This window comes from Phalangium opilio, unplaced genomic scaffold (genome assembly GCF_054372755.1).
Source record: "Phalangium opilio isolate 3A_F unplaced genomic scaffold, DU_Popi_V2 ptg000056l_1, whole genome shotgun sequence".
Classification (NCBI taxonomy): Eukaryota; Metazoa; Arthropoda; class Arachnida; order Opiliones; family Phalangiidae; genus Phalangium; species Phalangium opilio.
In genome coordinates, this window is record NW_028324175.1 from 4863404 (window position 1) to 4884399 (window position 20996).

General features: G+C 37.1%; 2 long non-coding RNA genes and 1 pseudogene across 2 annotated transcripts; all 3 read right to left on the reverse strand.

Moving 5' to 3' along the window:
• Nucleotides 1-65: 65 nt before the first annotated feature.
• Nucleotides 66-1159, reverse strand: LOC149668127 (uncharacterized). The gene is made up of 3 exons (XR_016368131.1): nt 608-1159; nt 492-540; nt 66-421 (listed from the first exon to the last, which is right to left on the reverse strand). It is a non-coding gene; the product is annotated as an uncharacterized LOC149668127 (long non-coding RNA).
• Nucleotides 1160-12793: 11634 nt separating this feature from the next.
• Nucleotides 12794-14475, reverse strand: LOC149668128 (fatty acid hydroxylase domain-containing protein 2-like; annotated as a pseudogene).
• Nucleotides 14476-17991: 3516 nt separating this feature from the next.
• On the reverse strand, nt 17992-20734 carry LOC149668129 (uncharacterized). Its single transcript, XR_016367981.1, has 2 exons — nt 19704-20734; nt 17992-18410 (listed from the first exon to the last, which is right to left on the reverse strand). It is a non-coding gene; the product is annotated as an uncharacterized LOC149668129 (long non-coding RNA).
• Between the last annotated feature and the right edge of the window lie 262 nt (nt 20735-20996).

Genomic DNA, 20996 nt, shown 5'->3' on the forward strand with positions numbered 1-20996 from the left:
TATCGCGAGCGTCCATTTAAAATATCGCGAGCGTCTATTTAAAATATCGCGAGTGTCCATTTAAAATATCGCGAGCGTCCATTTAAAATATCGCGAGTGTCCATTTAAAATATCGCGAGTGTCCATTTAAAATATCGCGAGTGTCCATTTAAAATATCGCGAGCGTCCAATTAAATTTTGCCAAGCGTCCAGTAACCCAGTTCAATTTCATTTTGGTTCTCCCAGTGTTACTAAGCCAAGAGGCTGCAGGGAGAAAGGCTACAGTTCAGTTTGACCATCTTGGCTGACGTAGAATGCCTCACAATCAAAACATGGCACTGAAGATAAAGCTGAGAGATGGAGCAACTTCTCCCACCTCAATAATTTCAAACATTATTCACACGTCCTGTTAAATTATCAGTAACGTCCTGGTGTATACGTACTATATAAAAGTCACAAAATGTTTAGTCACTAATCTTTTAGATTGGTCAAACTTAACATTCGATTTTTACCTCATTTTATTTTTGATGTTCATTACCAAACACCACTAAAATAATTATCCTGATAAAACAAAGCATGAATTAAAACCAGGCATGGATATAGTTTTGATGCTTTTATTAATAGTTACCTATCATCTTCATATAAAACAGTTCCGAACACAATTGACTTCATGCGATATGAAGAAAGCTCAATTCGTTTCTTACTAACCGTCTTTCTGAAATCCCGTCCCTAAGAAAGATACCTAACCGATCGCTAAACGCGCCCGGCCCCAAGCCCCCAACCAAACCAAGTCGAATGATTTCTCCATTCCGCGAATTTCCCCTCTCCTATGACTATAACAGCATAGTACTAAACAAGACGGCCCAAGGGCTCGTAATAGTAGCCATATCGTACGAGTGAATAGCCCCTCTATACCCTACCCTAATGAGTGGATAACCCCTCTATACCTTACCCTAATGAGTGAATAGCGCTATCTTTTTCAATGCTTAAATGATTTACCGTGCATAAAATCAGAGTGAATAGCCCCTCGATTCCCTACTCTAAACAGTGATTAAATTATAACCGTATAAATTTACTTATGCTGTAATTCTAATATTCCGGCGAATCGAAGAACAGATAGTTTTTAGTGATAATCCCCTCGATGAGTTTACAACATAGACTTATGCCGATGCACACTTATCGCATCTTATAAATTTCTAACAAGGACTTATGCCCAGAAACTTTTGAAAGAGAAAGTTTAGTTATAGTGATTACGCATTTTAGTGATTATCCCCTCGAATTGCCTTTAGCAATGCTAAAATGATCAAACGCATAACGCTCATTTAAAACTATGTTAGCTCTATCTAAACCCACATTTGAATTAACCGCCAAAACGTTCCAGTCAAACATAACATAGATGACGATAGCTACCGAACGAGACCGAAACACATGAGGAGCGCGGTAGGAAACGGGGAAAATCGTTATCTATTTAATTAGCACATACATAAAAAGAAAATAAATATAAAAACCCCAAACATACAAATTCATAACTCATAAGTATCCGACCCCACAGATAAAAATTCAAAAGCTTCCGACCCCACAGATTAAGAGGTACCCCACCCCACATCAACCCGACATTTTAGAGATAAGAATAAATAATAAAAAACTCGAGGTTTCTATCAACTCTCTATGGTTCAGTTGGTAGAATGTCTGCTTATTGCGCCAGCGACCCGGGTTCGATTCCCGGGTCTGACCTGAAAATATTTTAATTATAATTAAATCTCTAACCGAGCCCAGTAACCCCTATGGGTGGTTTGTGGTAATATTAAGTTCCTTTTAATCTAAAATCTGACGATAACGAAGCGACAACCCCGGCCACTACTACTACTACTACTATTACGACGGCTCGGGTCAAACTAAGAGCCTATCGTATACTACGATATGGCTAAAAAAAAGAAAAATTCCAAGAATAAAAGAAGTTCCCAGGTGCGAAAAAGAAAAACCGCTCCTCGCTGTCACGAAAGAATGAGGAAAAGGGGTGCAAAATGGACTGCAAGGTTTTGCGCTCTAGGCGAGCTTCATTTATATTGATACGTGGAGTCCAGGTTGAGGGGCAAATAGAGTCTTTGTAACCCACGTGACGCTATTCGTCCACTCGTAGGGTATGGTCCTTTTTTCAAATTTTAGGCCACCGCCCCCAACGCGAGCGCCATTTAGCGTTCTAGATCGGTAATAAACCTCGCCGACGCTACCTTTAAGTTCTCCGCGGTATCCGGCGGCCTATTTGTCTGCTAGATTTTCATTCTCCAAAGGCTTAGGGCTGTCGATGTTTCGTTCTTGTGTAATTATAACCTCAAGTATGTATTTTATAGAAACTAATTTTAATTTTTTAATATTAATTCGGTATAATTATTTTTCATCTATTTATTACCTTCAAATTATCTGATTTTGGTATGTTCTCAATTCCCGTGGATCTAAATTAATTGCACAGCTTGATTTCGTTTATCAACATGAAATTCGGTAATTTTTATCTTCTTCAATGTAAAGTTGTAAACAAAACTACTTTTTATACGTCAACCGAGACGTCACCTTCTTATCTGACGTCACAGCTAAGACAGAAGTTAGATAGTAGTGCTGTGCGAGTACTCGATAAGACTCGAGTACTCGATCGATACTCGATAAGAGATTTTCTGAGACTCGAAACAGTTTCGAGTATCAAACCAAGGCTCGATAAATACTCGAACCTGCTTTTGGAAAGCCTTCAATTCTGAAAATAGTATGTAATAGCTCTAAAAATCTACAAGAAAGTCACGCTTATTGGTTAACAGACACACATTAGTGCTCATTGGGTAGTTTAGATCATAATGCCAGTGCAATGTAGTAGGGTAGTAGCTCCTAGCCGGCAAAATAGTGGAAGTAAAAGTAATGAACTACAGGCGCGCGTTTACTACTATTATTTTATTTATTTATTTATTTATTTTTTAAGTTTAGGTTAGAAATTTTCGTTTGGAACTTTGTGCGAAGTATAACAATGGCTACAAGTGAGGAATGAGATTCCGAAGATGATATTAATGAGGAATTAAGTTAGTTAAATTTAAAGGGAAGAAGACTTATACCGTCTGGGAATTGATGGAAGTAGTTGTCGATGATCAAAATTACACCAAATGTCTATTATGAGAGCAATAAATTAACAGAAAGTGTGAAAACACTAGAAAATCAATTCCCAATTACTCGATAAATACTCGAAACAAATTTTCCAACTACTCGATACTCGATTCGAGTACTCGAGACTCGGCTCGATACTCGATAAGGGAAAATTTCAATCCTCGAGACTCGACTCGAAACCAAAAATTCAAGGCTCGCACAGCCCTATTAGATAGCCAATCAGTGAAGGGTAGTTGATTTGAGGTTAGGAAGACTGTTGTTACGAGTGTAAAGCATTATGGAGATATAAAGTGTGTCCCTTCTCTCTTATTCCCTTCTGGTTAAAGGTAGAAGTCTGAATTTTCATTAACTAATAGTTTTAATAGGCCTACTTTTATAGCCAAATAACATGTTTGAACTTAATATAGTTTACGAAATACCTTGGGTCCAATTTTTTTATTTCATTGACCGACCGATCGTGGAAATTCTAAGGGAGATAGAAACTTAAAATTTAGGATTTATTTAGTATTTAAATTATAAAGTAAGGAAAAATTTAAAACTTCTGAAATTTCTTTGATTAGTCCCATTTCCCCCAAAATAGTTCTCCCAAACGCTATTTATCCCAATCCCAGTTTACCCAAAATTATTTCTCCCAATGACTTTTAACCCAAATATTTATTTATCCCAAAATTAAAATAAGTATCGTATTCATTTTACTATTCTAAATTAAAACCATATTTTATTGCCTCCAAAAACTCTTCGGGTGTTTTAGCGCCGGTGTCCAATTGTTCTCTTAGAATATTCTTTTTGTTCTCAAGATTGCGGAACGTTTTTAGAGGTGGTCTAACAGGGTGAAGACGGCTAATGGAGTCTATTTCAATTTCTTGATGGACCTCTTCTCTTTTCATAAACTGTATGAGTTCATAGATGTAAATCTGTTGAATCATGGACATTAATAATAATGCTAATAAAGGCAAAAACAGTTTATACCTACAAAACAGATTTCAATGGGTTGTCTGCGACTTCTTTCTTCAACTTCTGTAGGACCCTTTTTTCACAACTTCCGAATGATTAACTCCATGGTTATGCTGGTTTTCACATAGAGAATAGTCCGATCATCGCTACCTGCCGTAACCTTGCACTCGCTAAAAGGGCAACGCCAGTATTTTCTACAATTAGGGGTGTTCTTCAACATCATCTTTGCCTACCAATAACCAGAACAAGTCGATCCTTCGAGGTTCTAACCCACTCCATCTTGATAGTGACGAAATCAAACACCAATACAACAATCGCATATTTGTAACCCCCCCTAGTAGCACTGCCGACGTAGGGCCTACATGGTCGGCTTTGTGTGTCACCGACGAGTTGGTAAAAAGTCACTAAAAAGTCGGGATAGTAATGGTTTGAAAGTCGAAATGTCCGCCTGGAGGGACGACGGCCCGCCGGTTTTCCTACTGTTTTGAGGCTACTATAAAACGACTGTTGGCCGACTTTTTGTCGGCGTCATTATGCCTACCTAAAGCCGCGCTCAATCCGACGATTTCGCGGCTTTTTAGTATAGGAACGGTAAATCGTCGGTAAAGGGCTGGTAGAGAAAGGGTTTGAGAGTCGAAATGTCCGCCCGGCGGGACGACGGCCCGCCGGTTTTCCGACTGTTATGAGGCGACTATAAAACGACTGTTGGCCGACTATATGTCGGCGTCATTATGCCTACCTAAAACCGCGCTCAATCCGACGATTTCGCGGCTTTTTAGTATAGGAACGGTAAATCGTCGGTAAAGGGCTGGTAGAGAAAGGGTTTGAGAGTCGAAATGTCCGCCCGGCGGGACGACGGCCTGCCGGTTTTCCGACTGTTATGAGGCGACTATAAAACGACTGTTGGCCGACTATATGTCGGCGTCATTATGCCTACCTAAAGCCGCGCTCAATCCGACGATTTCGCGGCTTTTTAGTATAGGAACGGTAAATCGTCGGTAAAGGGCAGGTAGAGTAAGGGTTTGAAAATCGAAATGTCCGCCCGGTGGGACGACGGCCCACTGGTTCACCGACTGTTACGACACGAATGAAATTCGACCCTCATCCAACACGTTTGAGAGTCGACTTAACCGCCTGTCAGCAAGAGGTCCGACGCTTTTGCGACGATCAAACCTTAACTAGAGGCCCGACGGTTTTGCGACGATCAAGCCTTAACTCAAGGCTTCATTCGCTTATAGTAAAGGATACTGATACCTAGTATTGAAATTTCTTTAATAAATTTTCAATGAAAATCACTTTTTTTGTACTTTGAATATTTCAAATAACAGGTTGAGCATCAATTATAACAATTTCAAATATTAAACAATGTATTCGATATTACACGACTAGTCGAATGGAAATATTAGCTGCCTTGCTAATTGGTTTTAACAAAAAGTAAAATTTTTCAGGGCGAGTATAATATTTACATCAATTAAAGCATTTATTAATATTCATTGTTAATATCTTCGATGTGGCCAGTTACTATCTCTTAAATTACAAAAATCATAATGAAAAATATACAGGGTTGCCACGGAATTTTCAGAACCAAATTCCCTCACTTTTCCAGGTTTTCCCTGACCTTTTTCTCAGATTTTCCCTGACCCTTTTCTCAGATTTTCCCTGACCTTTTAGGGCGGTAGGGTAAATGGTTACAGCACGTTTTAAGTGCTTATAATTAAATACTCTCTACGTTAAGTTTTCCAATGTATTTGTTGCACCAAAATGAATAAGAATCATTTTAACTATAAATAATAGTCTTAAGAGCTTTTTTAAAGGCATTTCCTTTATAAAAGCAATTCTAGACAGCATTTTTAAGGATTGCTCATGGAGTTTTCTGTGTTAAGAGAGGATAAGGAGAAACTTTCATTACTCTTTCAATAAATACTTTTACCCACTAAAATCAAATTCCCAGAATTTGCTAAAATTTTTAAAATTCCCAGACTTTTCCAGGATTTCCAGGTACTGTGGCAACCCTGATATACACTTACAGATTTTTTTAAGGAAAAAGAAAAACATACAATTCTAAAGGGTATTATTTCACACTTTTTTCTCTTAAAATGTTTGAAACCGCAAAAAAGTTCTGTAACTAAAACAAATTGAGATCTATTTTGGAATTCAGTATTATTTTCACAACCAAAACTCTTTAATATATAAGGTTTTTGAACTCCAAGCGCCCCAAAGCACTTGCTTCTTTTATATTCAAACAAAGAAACGGCCATTATATACGAAAACTAAAAAGATTAATTAATCTAATCTTTTTTGTGCCCTTCTAAAAAATTAGGCATGTATAACGATTTTACACTTAAGAATTAAAAAGAAAGGTATAACCATTTTATACTTAAAACAAGTTGGGAAAACCAAAATATTACCTCTCCGAGTCGGGGAAAAGACTAGTATAGGACTCAATATCGAAATACCAGAGCAACATTTTTTCGCTTTGTTTTGTCTAACGAGGCTTAAGTCATTGAATAGTTATCTCTACATTGTCAAAATATATAATCATCCGCTAATCCTAGGTTTCAAATCATTATTTACAAAGAATATATAAGTTCTATGTTAAATTTTATTCTCTGATGCATACCACTAACCCGATAACGATTATCCCTTTCACTGATCTAATTGCTACCATGATGCTTTCTTCTATTGTAAAATCTAAATCTGATTATTTAAACGTGTATTTAACTTTCGGCTCACTCTGAACCGTTAATGTCCCTTCATTACAGACACGATAATCAAAACCCAAAGTTTACTGCACCTCAGGTCTAAATTATTTACTCTTTGTCTCACTAAGCCTATTTCGGATCAGACTTGATTTACCCGACAGAATCCAGGCCTTAGCTTTCGTCTGAAACAAATATCCAAGGATTATTCTATATACAGATGTAGTATAGCTTAAGTAATATATAAACAGCCATTTCAAATAATAATATTAAAAAACATCCTTGGAATATCAAAATGAAACAGAGCTTTAAAGCTACAAAAGTACTAAATGCATCGTAATTACGAAAAAGATTCCCACATATTCACTTTATATTATGGAAAAAAGTGAATATTAAGGTTCTGTAGGATTTCTTAACACATCAAAACAAAGCGAACTGCTAACGCGGCGCACTAGTGTGACAACGGACAGACACACACAGACAAAAAAATAGACTGCTTTTAAACTCTTTCCGTATTAATTTTGAATTGAGAAAAGAGATTATCTTAAATATTAAAATAAATATAATTAATATTTAATATTTTCTTCGCTAGTTGTTCGCCTTATTGAGCGTTACATCGTTTTAAAAGAGAATAATTAAACAATCTTGAGAAATTTGACTAATATTGGCGTTTGAAAAGAAGCATACGCCGGTTGCTTCGCCTTACTCAAATAGGTAGTATATAAAGGATTCGAATCGCAGCTGTAGATAAGAACATCGCAATTGCGTGAACCTTGGAGGAAGACTCCTCCATTGGAAGGCTAGACGTTTCTCGTAACCCTAGCCGATCGCCGCGTATGTCTTAACCTTAAGGATGGTGGTGTTGTTGGAAGCCAGGTGTACAGACTGGTGTCCATGTGGGATGGACAAAAACAAAGACCGGAAGATGGTGGTGTTAGAAGCCAGGTGTACAGACTGGTGTCCATGTGGAATGGACAAAAACAAAGACCAGAAGATGGTGGTGTTAGAAGCCAGGTGTACAGACTGGTGTCCATGTGGAATGGACAAAGACGAGAAGGTGGTGGTGTTTAGAAGCCAGTAACTACGGACTGGTGTCCATGTGGAATGGACAAAGACGAGAAGGTGGTGGTGTTTAGAAGCCAGTAAGTACAGACTGATGTCCATGTGAAATGGGCGAAAGACTAGAAGATGGTGGTGTTCAGAAGCCAGTAAGTTCAGACTGGTGTCCATGTGGGGTGGACAAATGAACAGAGAAGTGTTAGACAGGCAATGGAGTAATAGCCTGTAAGTTGAATACAATTTCCGGGACTGTAAATGCGGTCTGGAAATTGAATACACGTTTGCTCCGATTTGCAAACTGCGAACGCGGTCACGTGGGTGTAACAACAGACAGACACACAGACACGTCGAAATTAGAACCTCTCCGTGACATACGTCACTCAGAGAGGTAAAAAAGATAGATTTAGAAAGTTTTTGGGTTAAAGTGGAATTGGGAGAAACGCGTTTGGTTTAAATGGGAACCAAAATATTTTTGGGTTAAGTGAGAATTGGGAGAAATGGTTTTGGGTTAATTGGGAGCATACCATTTCTTTAAATGTTTTTGTTCTCACTAAAACTCCCTATAATAAGTTGGGAAACCAAAATAAAGCTCTCTGAGTCGAGACGAAATTAAGAGGTTTTTCTTAAATAACTATATAAATATAAATGATATTAATTATTTTAATTGTCTTTAATTTAGCTTCATTCTTGTTAAATCGTTTTAAGAAACTTTATTCCTAAAAAAGCTATTGTCGACGTTTGAATTCAAACGTATGCCTCTTTAACTATTGTTGGAAATTTATTGTATATAAGACGATTGATTCATGATAATAATAATAGTGTTTATTGTGCAAATCAACGGTACAATGTTAATGTCCTACAGGGATTTACACCGGTAAGTGCTTGGCACTATTAAGTTAAGGGGATGGCAATTTAAATTTTAGAAGAATTAAAATTTCTATTAAAAATCTAATAATAATAGTTTTAAAAATTATTTTTATAAAACAATCTCTTGGAGAGTGAGTCTTTTCTTGCTGAAGATTTCCACTTTAGTGCCGTATTTGTTATAATTATCCAATATGCGGCTTAGGGGTCGAGTCGACGATATATCAGGTTTAAAAGGTTTGTAGTTCGTTAGTCTATAGTTACCTTGTTGGGAATGCAGAAGCTTACTAGGTTCAATAATTCGCGGCAATCTATCTTATTTGCGACCAATTTTTGGGGGAACAGGATATCGTTCTTAATAAGTGTATCCTTTATGGTGTCCATCTTGAGTTTATCTAGCATTGTTTCGTAACATGAACTTGATTTATATAAGTAAATGAATTTTCTTTGGATTCGTTCTAACTTCCATTTTTGAGAGTAGCTGCAGTTGCCGTAAACCGAGGCCGCGAATAGTATATTCGGTAGAGTTTTTTGAAACATAGCGGCGAGTTTATGTTTCGGGATATTTTGAGAGCTAGGCATAGAGTTCTAGTGCATTTTGTATAGACGTCGTCAATGTGGTCGGAAAAAAATAGCCTTTCTTCAAATCAAATGATAAATGATAAGAAAACAAGCAATTGCGTGAACCTTTGGTGGAAGCTCTGCCATTGGGACGCTAAACATTTTTTCGTAACACTGGACGATCGCTGCATACTTCTTAATCCTAATGATGGGAGTAATACCAAAAATCGCTTTCTGCGAAAACGTTAGCTCCGATTTGCCATTTTCGAAAGCTGTGAGGGACACAGACACGTCCAGTGTAGTACCTCCCCGTGACGTTATCGCCACTCGGAAAGGTTAAAAGAAGTGACATCCTAACAAAAACAATTAAGTGCAAAAATATGAAAATCTTCGCTTAGTAGCTGCTAAACCGTATAAGTTCTCAGATTTCATGTACAACCATGTCCCATATAAATAATTTTTAGTTTTATACACTTTATATAAAACATACTGTCACTGGCTATAGCACAGCAAAATTGAGATAATAATAACAAAGTAAACATTATTATATCCAAGTGAAGATATTTAAAACTTGCCTGTGAATAGGATCTCAGAACATTATACCGTGTAGCATGTCCAAAGTGAAGCTGGTCATATTTTTCATGTTTTTGTTTTAGTACGGATAACTAGTTTAGAAGTTAATTTAACCAGAAGTATATAATACTTCTCTTCGAGAGAAGTATACCACAAAGCGGGGTAAGTGTAACGTCACTCTTCCCAACATCGGAACATTTAGAGCAAGGTTACTAAACCGAATCACATACACGATAAATAGTTCCCTCATCATTACTCTATTAGCGTTTAAATATTTGGCAAGACGCATGCGCTTGTGGATTTTGTCCCACGTCAAGACGAGGTTTGTGGGATGATTGCTGGGGATTTAGTGCCAAACAACGATAGAATTCACTTTACAGTGCGATGCCCATTTGTAGTTTGATGAGCGGGAACGCAAACTAAAAGGGTGAGCCTGGGAAGAATGACGTTACATAACTAAAGCATTAAGAGGATACAGAGTGTCATCCTTCTTCTATTATCCTCTTCTGATTTAACTTAAAATTATGATACTCTTTAGGCTTCTTTAATTGTAACTTACAAAATGGGCTTCTTTAATTGTAACTTACAAAATGGGCTTCTTTAATTGTAACTTACAAAATGGGCTTCTTTAATTGTAACTTACAAAATGGGCTTCTTTAATTGTAACTTACAAAATGGGCTTCTTTAATTGTAACTTACAAAATGGGCTTCTTTAATTGTAACTTACAAAATGGGCTTCTTTAATTGTAACTTACAAAATGGGCTTCTTTAATTGTAACTTACAAAATGGGCTTCTTTAATTGTAACTTACAAAATGGGCTTCTTTAATTGTAACTTACAAAATGGGCTTCTTTAATTGTAACTTACAAAATGGGCTTCTTTAATTGTAACTTACAAAATGGGCTTCTTTAATTGTAACTTACAAAATGGGCTTCTTTAATTGTAACTTACAAAATGGGTTTCTTTAATTGTAACTTACAAAATGGGCTTCTTTAATTGTAACTTACAAAATATCAATTTACAGCTAAGCGACTGCAAGACGCTACATGTTGTGTTGTTAAATTATAAGACTACTTTGCCGAAACCCATAACCATAAACTTTCAAGTTAGAAAGCTGTTGCTATATGCCTTATCAAAAACGGATTTATGTAAGAAGAACGTTGAAGGTAGCAAATTCGCTACCCATCCTCGCATACTTTATTGAGAAACTTCGTCTGCTTATATTTTGACTCCACCCACAAATTCTGTATATAGCAATTTCGAAAAAAAAAATTAACCACGAAAATAGAGATAAGAATGACATTTTCGATCTCTAGAAGTCGCTGTATACAGAATTTGTGGGTGGAGTCAAAATATAAGCAGACGAAGTTTCTCACTAAAGTATGCGAGGATGGTACTAGAGGCTAAAGCTACGATCCGACGTTCTTAGTACATAAATCCGTTTTTGGCCTTATTGGTATACGACTTACTACTTCATGATCAATTCAATAATATTCATGCCTGCTCTATCGTCCACAGCAAAGAAACAACTCGAAAAAAGTCAAGGTTATTCCGGGGCACAGGGTGATTCCCGTGAGAAACAAAACTTAAACCTCCGTTTATAATTTACTGATTCATGGTTTTGGAGAATAAGGGACTGAATGCATTTTTAGAGGTTTAATTTGTAAAACTACCACTCTTCATTTTCTTTTGCCTTTTACTGTTTAAAGTCTAGTTGAAGATAACATTTTCTAAGTATTATATTTATATTTTCACAAACATTATCCACTAAAATTAAATAAGGTCGATGTCTGACCGGGCCCCCGAGAGGTACGGGCCCCGGGAAAATGGACCGAATTGCCCCCCTCTCTCGACGGCCCTGGTCTTTGGGCGTGACGTCATGATGCTCATCGGATGCCCAACAGAAAAATCAGCTGTGAGGTTTTTTCGATGAGCATCAGATTCATGACGTAAATTTCGTCATTTTGCGCCGTGACTCAAAAAATGGAGGGAACCACATCCCAATCTCCTGCGAATAATGAAGAATTGACAAATATTATCCTTATGGATAATAATACTAAAAAGCAATGTACTATTTCGGTAAAAAAAGGATTATGATAGAGTTTTAAGAGGTAGGCGTTTCGATTTAATTGATGAATTGAAGTACAATATCTTTGTAAATATTATTATTTAAGCCTCTGCCATAACTTCATCATAATATCGTCGCCATTTTGAAAAGCATGGATTACAGGAAATTGTGCAGTTCAACAACTGCAACGTCATCATGACGTCAAAAGAACACATTTTCCCAAACATCGATGTTTTTCCTGATGAGTGTTACTGAACGCAGCCCAAAGTAAACCTCTCCGAATCGAGACGCAATTAAAGAGGTCTTTCTTAAATAATTAAAATTTATATTATTTTAATCGTCATTAATTTAGCTTAGCTCTATTTAAAACGTTTTAAGAAATTTTATTCCTAGAACAATTTTAAACATAGCTATTGTTGAGGTTTGAATTCAAGCCTATGCCTCTTAACAATTTTTTATTTAGGGTATATTCACTATAAACATGAATCTATATAACTATGAATATACAGCTGCGTTACGCTGTCTAACCTCTCGATATGGTTTGGGCGGGGCTTAGCGAAAGGAGACATCAGTCACGTCTCTGCTAGTGTTAGGAGCGGGAGAAGGAAGGGGGAGCCCGGGGCAGACTTAGAAATAAGGATAATTTTTAAACTAGTCCTTGGGACCAGTGACCCCTTTAGTGTCCTAAACAATAAACTGGTCTCTGAAGTGATCCCAGCCTTTGTTGTCCTATAGATTTGCAATTAATAAACTGGTCCCGAGGACCAGTAACCCCCACTTTTTGAATTAAAAAACTAGTCCAAGCAATTAATAAACTGGTTTTTGGACCAGTGGACGCGTGCTATTTCTAAGTCTGGTCCGGGGTTGTGTAAATTCGAAATTTATCGTCTTTTTGGTAGTAGGAGGCTTGTCAGCTTCGCTAGTCACAACTTTCCCCCGAACAAATTTTTTAAGATGGCGGCGGATCGGAAAATCTTTCTTAGTACGCGCCTACTACGTATGAGTAACGTTCCTGAAAATTTTCAGCCTTCTAGGGCAAGCGGTTTTGGGCTGGGCGACGGGCGTTGATTATCAGTCAGTCAGGACTTTGATTTAGATATAGATAGATTTTTGAAAACTTTATGTAATACTTATCAAACAATTATAAAGCTTGGTTCCAATTTGACAACGATGGAATATAGTCAATTATTTCCGTAATATAAATTGACTAAAATATAAAAGAGTATCTCCATCCAGGAATACAAATATTATTGAAAGATATCACTTTGCAATTATTTCAAGAACAAATTAAACCTTGAAATAAATGTTTGAACTATATTCATTTTAATCGATACTTTAGTCTTCTTATTGAAGCCCTCGGGATAAAGTTGTCTAGGCGGTACTAAAGTCAACATTAGAATATGTCGATGATAAGCCGAGCTGGCTCGAAAACCAGAATCGGTTCCGTGTAAACGGTCCAACACACCCAGAGCTCCAAAATTTTGATTGAACCTAATAATTTATTCATAAATTAAATATAAAGAGATCGTAACTTATTCAGTCATTTATTACTTCAAATGGTGAAAATCGTGGGTTTCTGGAGATGGGAAAAATGGCAAATGAAAACCACTGTGAGAGTTTAGAGTAATAAATAACATTCCAGTGAACCATGGCCATATGACCCCAATGTGAGATCCCATAATTAAAGGCCCCATATATCCTGGTAACATATTTGACATCAAATGCTCCACAGGATGACAATAAATCGCAGTTATTGATATCATATGGGTGAAGTCCATGAGTGGTGCTGTTTGTGGATATGTTTATACACAAGTGGATGGTGCAATAACCTAATATAACAATAGATATTTATGGACTAAAATTGAAACATTTTTACTTAATTTCCACGAGCTAAAAGGAACTAACTACCCTAATCCTGGAGCGTTGACCAAACCAAACCCGAGGGGGTAGACGCTTTGGATCTCTGTGTACTCCTGAGTTCAAAAAAGTTCAGCTTTGACAGTGCATTGAGCTCAAAGCCTTCGGAACTCACAGTTCAGCTTTGACAGTGCATTGAGCTCAAAGCCTTCGGAACTCACAGTTCAGCTTTGACAGTGCATTGAGTTCAAGACATATTGTACACCTGAGTTCTCAAGTATCTACCCCCTCGACCAAACCTAACCAGACCTAAGCGAAAGGAAAAACCTAATCTAGCCTGGCCTAAGTTTTACCAAACACTATCGACTTTAATTCCTTTCAAAAATATGCCCGATAAAGTAGGCGGAAAATGAAACAAGCTGTGTTTTTCCGAACTTTTACCTCACCTATGACTGTAATAAAACCCCGTTTCTTGTACAAGAGTGAAGATCATAAACTCGAACAGCAATCTTTGGAATGTCGGTAACTGTCCACAACCGCAACCTCGCAGTTTCAATAATAGGAACATAACTGCGCTGAAAGGTATTACCACTAGTTGGTTCAAGATCACTTGAGCGATTACTTTCCATAAACGGTTCGTTTTTATCTGAATTATTTTCATAAATATAAATTCTGGCAATTAAGAACCCATATATGACATGAGAACGTTTAAAGATAGACGGGGGGGGGGAGTTTCAGAGCCATATAACTGCACAGTGTAAATCCTAGGTTCTCATCAGTCTAGTTTTTAAATTCAAGAATTGGGGGTTACTGGTCCTCGGGACCAGTTTCTTAATTGCAAATCTGTAGGAGAACAAAGGCTGGGACCACTCCGTAGACAAGTTTATTATTTCGGACACTAGGGGGGCACTGGTCCAAAGGACTAGTTTAAAAAATATCCTTATTTCCCAGACTGGGACTCATCATGCCTTAATTAATTGTTAAGGTTGATGACATACTGGATACTCTCTTGCATTTTGTACTTCAAGAGAAACTCGGGTTTTCCAGTCACATCGATTAGAGTGAAAAGGCCACCCAACACCCAATAGACTATAAATCCTATTAGGTTCAATCCTGTTAAGACAGATTATTTAATTAATAAGTATCAGGAATGCATACAGCTAAAAGGAATCATTATGCAGCCATGCATATTCTCATTTACGTATGACGAAATTTTACCTCGCGAATAAGCTGTATTACACTTGGTCTTTCAAATTAAATATTTACGCGAATAACTTGAATTAAAAGTCAACTTACCCCAAACCGCCGCATTGAAATATTACACCAATATTTTCCCAAAAACATTGAAAATTCACGAAATTCATTGCAAAAGCCAAGGAACTATAGTTTCCAAATATTCTCCGGTAACTTCAGTTCCAGAATGAACTTTAAATTTGAAGACATTTTTCCATAATTTATTTTAAATATTCACTTTTTTAGCGTTAAAAATATCTACGCTGTTATTGTGCCAAGAAATTAATCAGAAGTTGTTTCCTACAAATATCTTTGCCATGTAGTTGAAACCGACTAGTGGTATAATTAAGGAAAATTGCAAAAACAATTTTTTCGTAACCTTGACTTACTAATATTAAAATATCGAAATAATAATAATAATTAATGAAAGTGGATTCAATTCGATTTTAATGGCTTTAAGCACAAACTTAGCTTTATAGACGCTCTCTATCTCGAGACGTTTAAAATTCATTATTTATAAAATTCAATAATTAAAAAAAAAAAAACGTAGAGATAATCTATAATTTATGCAAGTTTGGAAGTCACTAAGCTAAGCTGCAGCTCTTACAAGAAAAACCTGTTTTATCAAATCGCGTGTGTTGTTACCTCTCCGTGTGACGTAGTCCAGGAGAGGTTCTGTAACGGCCGTGTCTGTCTGTCTGTGTGTCTGTCTGTGTGTGTGTCTGTCTGTCCGTTGTTACACCCACGTGACCGCGTTCGCAGTTTGCGTATCGGAGCAAACGTGTTCGCCATTTCCGAACTGCTTTCACAGTCACGGAAATGGCTCCTCTACTTGAGTTCTCACACCACCAATCTTCTGGTCTTTGTCCATACCACACGGACACTAGTCTGTTCTTACTGGCTGCTAATCACCACCATCTTCTGGTCTTCGTCCATTCCACGTGGACACCAGTCTGTACATACTGGCTTCTAATCACCACCATCTTCTGTTCTTTGTCAATCCCACATTGACACCCGTCTGCACTTACACTGCCTTCTAACACCACCATCCACTGGTCTTCCGTCTATTCCACATAGACACCAATCTGTATCATTGGCTTCTACTCCATTATCATCGTTTGGTTTTAGGATATACGCGGCGATCAGCTAGGGTTACGAGAAACGTCTAGCCTCCCTAAGGTAGGATCGCTACCAAAGGTTTTCGCATTTGCGGTTTTTCCTTACTATTATAATGGAAACGAATCGTATATATACCCCAAAATTTGAAGAAAGCGGGAAGAGGGGTACCCTTCACTTTAAACGTCAATATTAGCAAAGTTTGAGAAGATAATAAGTATAACTTTATTTTAAACGATTTAACTATTATTAATGTTAATTATTGAAGATTAAAATAATTAAAAATAATTATATTTATTTAAATATTAAAGATAAACCTCTCGTGCAAAGAGAGAGATTATCATTGCCTCCTATATCTACCAAGGCCCGTGCATGCGATATATTTCCTTCATTGCCTCCTATATCTATCAAGGCCCGTGCATTGTGATATATTTCATTCATTGCATAAACATAAGCGAGATTGTTTTGGGAAAAAAATACTGCTTCCACTAATGGGTTTATACTCCTTGTTACTGTTGTATAGAGTAATCATGATAAAAGCTTAAAAAATTACGAGAGGACAGACATTTTTATCCTCATTCAAAAATATTTTTTGGTGCTAAGACTGCTTTAAAAAATCCAAACGGTTAGGCATTGGTAAAAAAGACAAATGATATTTTTCAAATCTTATGAGATAACGCCCACCTAGTTGAAAATTGCCGATTTTTATCCGCGGGAGCCATTCCTTATGAGAATTTCGATGCTAGTAGGTTGTCAATTAAACTACCGGTATATTATTGTTGTTGGAAATTGGATATTAAGTCAAATTAAGTGGTTGTAAAGAGTCAGCAGGTTTTTGCCACTTCTTTTTGTGAGTATTTGATTTTTATATGTAAAATGGAGGAAGATAATGTTGAGAGTAAGGATGAAATGCGGAAGCGCAAAGCGCGGGAAAGGATGAGGGCAAAAGGTCGACGTTTTCATTGGATACTTAAGGTTATATAATCTTCTCGACACGGAGAGGTAATATTTTGGTTTTCCCGACTTGTTTTATTTGAAATTCTTTGTCCCCTATGCAGATATAGAGAAAGGATTAACCGAGATATTTCGAAAGTATGTTTTCAGGTCGCAAGTGAAAGTGTACCTGTATTTTCAAGGGCTTAAATTGAGCGTAAAAATTTGAATAAATTTTACTGAGGTTAGAATCGATGCTCAAAAAACGTTAATAAAAGTCGCCAAAACATTCATTCACGATGATTTTTAACCGACCTCAACTTATTTGAATTTTGAACTCTGCAGTAGAAAATCAAGTAATTTTTTTATCGATTCTTCTGCTAATTATAAGACCAGTCTGCATAGTCAAACATTCAGGAAATACTAATGAATGATTTTAAAATTCAAATTAGGTTCAGATTTTAAGGATAATTTTAAATAAGGACCTCCGACCAATCGCGTAACGCCCTGCCTTTTTATTAACAAAATTCTCGTGGAACGCTCCATGTCTCGCGCCACGATTGTCACGTCGCGCGCAAATTTTATCCAATCTCGTAATAAAATGCATTCGACACGGAACGTGCCACTATGCAGACTGGTCTTATAATTAGTAGAAAAACCGATAAAAATCACTTGATTTTCTACTTCACCCTCCCTTTACGAAAAACCTTCCTAATAGACCACTCCATTAATTTCAGTAGAGAAGGCTCAAACACCACAAGAGAGAGGTCGCCTTCTTCCCGCGTATAGTGAACTGAGGCTCCGTCGGGCGGTGCTGTGCGTCTTGCAGCGAGGAAATAACCTTAGATGGCCGCCACGCTCTTACTAAGGTGCGCGCGCAAATAAACGGTATCGGTGGAATTTTCATATTAAACAACAGTTGCGTATTTCACAACTATAAACAAACCAAGGTTGTAAAACTAGTACTCTATTTTATTTATTTATCCAATTATACAGTGATACAGCTGTTAAATTATGTATTTAAATATTTATTTTTAATGTACACTTACAATAATTTAAAACTGAATGAGTTACATCACTATAGGTATAGCAGCATTTGCGATTTTAACTATGCTAAATAAAAGGGGAAATATTCTCCCACAATTTTAAAAGTTCTAGCAATATTCATAATACTATTTATTAATTAAAATAATACCGACAGGGTTTCAATACTGCGCTTAAAGCTGCTAAGTTATTCGTTACATTTTTTTTGGTAAATATGCTTATTCAGTTTTCTTAGTGGGAATTGCTTTCTCTTTAATATTATCAGGGTAAAGTTGTTTCAAAGGAAGCGATCCAATACACCCATTACACCAAAATTTTGATTGAATCTAATTATGAACGAGTAAAGAAGAGGAATACGTCAGACGGGGACTTTTGGAACTATAATGAAAGTCCCTACGTCAACCACGGTGACTTTAGGGAAGGTCCCCCACTCCCACTTTGAACTTTATGCCCTTATTTGTCAAACAAGGGAGGAGAGAGTGTGTCAGACTGTCAGTGTAGTAACCGGCCACTCGCGCGTGCGCATTAGCTAGAATCGTGAGGGAGAGAGAGAGAGAGAGAGAGAGATAAAATTCCTACCCTCCCTTTTTTCCCCTTCCATTTATATTACTGCTTCTTTAACATTAGACTAACACTCCCTCTCGCCTCACTCCTCCAAGGTTAAACTTACTGTAAAATGACTCATACCTAGTTTTCAACCACCTAAAAGTATTTGGGGATGACTACAAAGCATGCTACCCTCCCGACTCCTGTACAACACGAATTTACAGTTTAAATGCTCCGGACCCTCCAATAATGGAAGCTTTTCTCACTATATAGCGAAAACTTTGCTTTTATGACTTAAGCTGCTCCAAATAACTTTGATACTAAAAAGGGAAACTACCCGAGTTGCCTACATAAGGGTAGATGTCAAAAGAGAGAAAGAAAGGGAATTTACTGAAGGGGTGATTGCAAAGCAATGATAAGAAAACCTTAGCGGGTCCCGCGACCCTCATCTTGGATAGGGCGAAAGTATATAATTTTTGATAAATTTTCATGAGTAAATATTTTCCAGTAAGACGTTCTAATGTGAGAATATATAGCGTAAGCGCGTGTCAACTTGTACCAACATTATTAACAGTTAGTTTTGGGCGTCGTTTATAAAATTAACCCTTAGGAGCCACACTTACTACGACTATCACCATTTGCATAAGTTTATAAACTTATGCGAATGGTGATAGTCGTGGGCTTCTGGAGAAGGGAAAAATGGCATGTGAAATCCAGAGTGGGCATTGAGCGTCGAAAATGTGACCCAGGTGTACCACAGCCATGTAGTAGCGGCGTGAGAACCCATAACTAAAGGTCCAATCAGGAATACATAGATTTACTACTTCTATGTATTCCTGATCGCGATTAATATACCCTATTTAAAGATGAATAATAATCATTATCAGGAAGTCAATTATAACAATTTTATTATTAATTTTTCCATAACAATTTGGTAACAAATAACATGAGGGTTTGCTAAAGATGAATTTGTGGGAGGAAGCTTTGAAACCCTTTGGGTGTTATGAAGTTTGTGTAATGAGCTTTCACGACAGTGTCATTAATAGTGTAGTGGTTGATAATTGGCATCTTACCTTATTTTCTTAGAAGCCAATGAATTATGTTGGTTGAATATTTTCCGTCTTATATACCACAATGTTAATAGTCTTTCAATGTCATGGGCTGCGTTCAGTAACCGACATCAAAAACATCGATGACTAAAAGATGACATCGATGTCTTACTGAACGGTTTTTCGCGTCTTTGGGCGTGACGTCATGATGCTCATCGGATGCCCATCAGAAAAATCAGCTGTGAGAGGAGGTTTTTTTAATGAGCATTGGATTCATGACGTAAATTTCGTCATTTTGCGCCGCGACAAAAATAAATGGAGGGAACTACATCCCAATCACTGCAATTTTAAATAATAAAGAATTGACAAATATTATCCTTATGGATAATAATACTAAAAAGCAATATATTATTTCGTTAAAATAAGGATTATGTCAGAATTTAATTGATAAATTGAAGTACAATATCTTTGTAAACAGTTCGGTATCATTATTTAAGCCTCTGCCATAACCTTATCATTATATCGTCGCCATTTTGAAAAGCATTGATTACACAAAATTGTGCCTTTCAACAACTGCAACGTCATCATGACGTCAAAAGAACACCGATTTCATTTTTCCAAACATCGATGTTTTTACTGATGAGTGTTACTGAACGCAGCCATAGCTATTGTTTAAAAAACACAATGCTACACAAGCAATTTATTGTAATTTTTTTTTTTTTAAGAGGTTTCAATGTAAATTGGGTCCCAGAAGGGTCCGCGACAAGGATGCGATTATTCAGGTTTCAGTATGTGAATAATCAGGGAAGGAAATGAGGTTTACATGGGAGGTGACGGAAGGGGTGTGGGGGTCAGGTCACCTCCGGCGGACACGGGGCAGTCGGCACCTATAGGGTAGGATCGCCGACATGTGTCTTATTCCCTCAAACTTTGCCGCCCAGAAGCTTGGCTTACAGGAGTGCGCCACACTCCCGGCTAATTTATTGTAATTACTTCAGGAGGCAAGGGTTATCAAATGTCAGAGCAGACGAAGCGTTAGACGACGGTTTATAAACTTCTAAAATAGCGCGTGATCCAGTGGGCTATGGCTATGACATAACACTCGTTGGTTTTTTTCATTGATTTGAGAAAATTACCACTAGAGTGGACTTTGCCTATTGGGGTACGTGGGACACTTTTGAAAACATGGAACGGACGGACAGCTTCCAAGTTTCTCACGCGATGGTGTCTCCATCTCGAAGCCTAGATAAGAAATGTATAAATACATGTATTCTTGAAATCAGTCAAATTTCCCGCCTTTTCTTTTAGTTCTTTTGG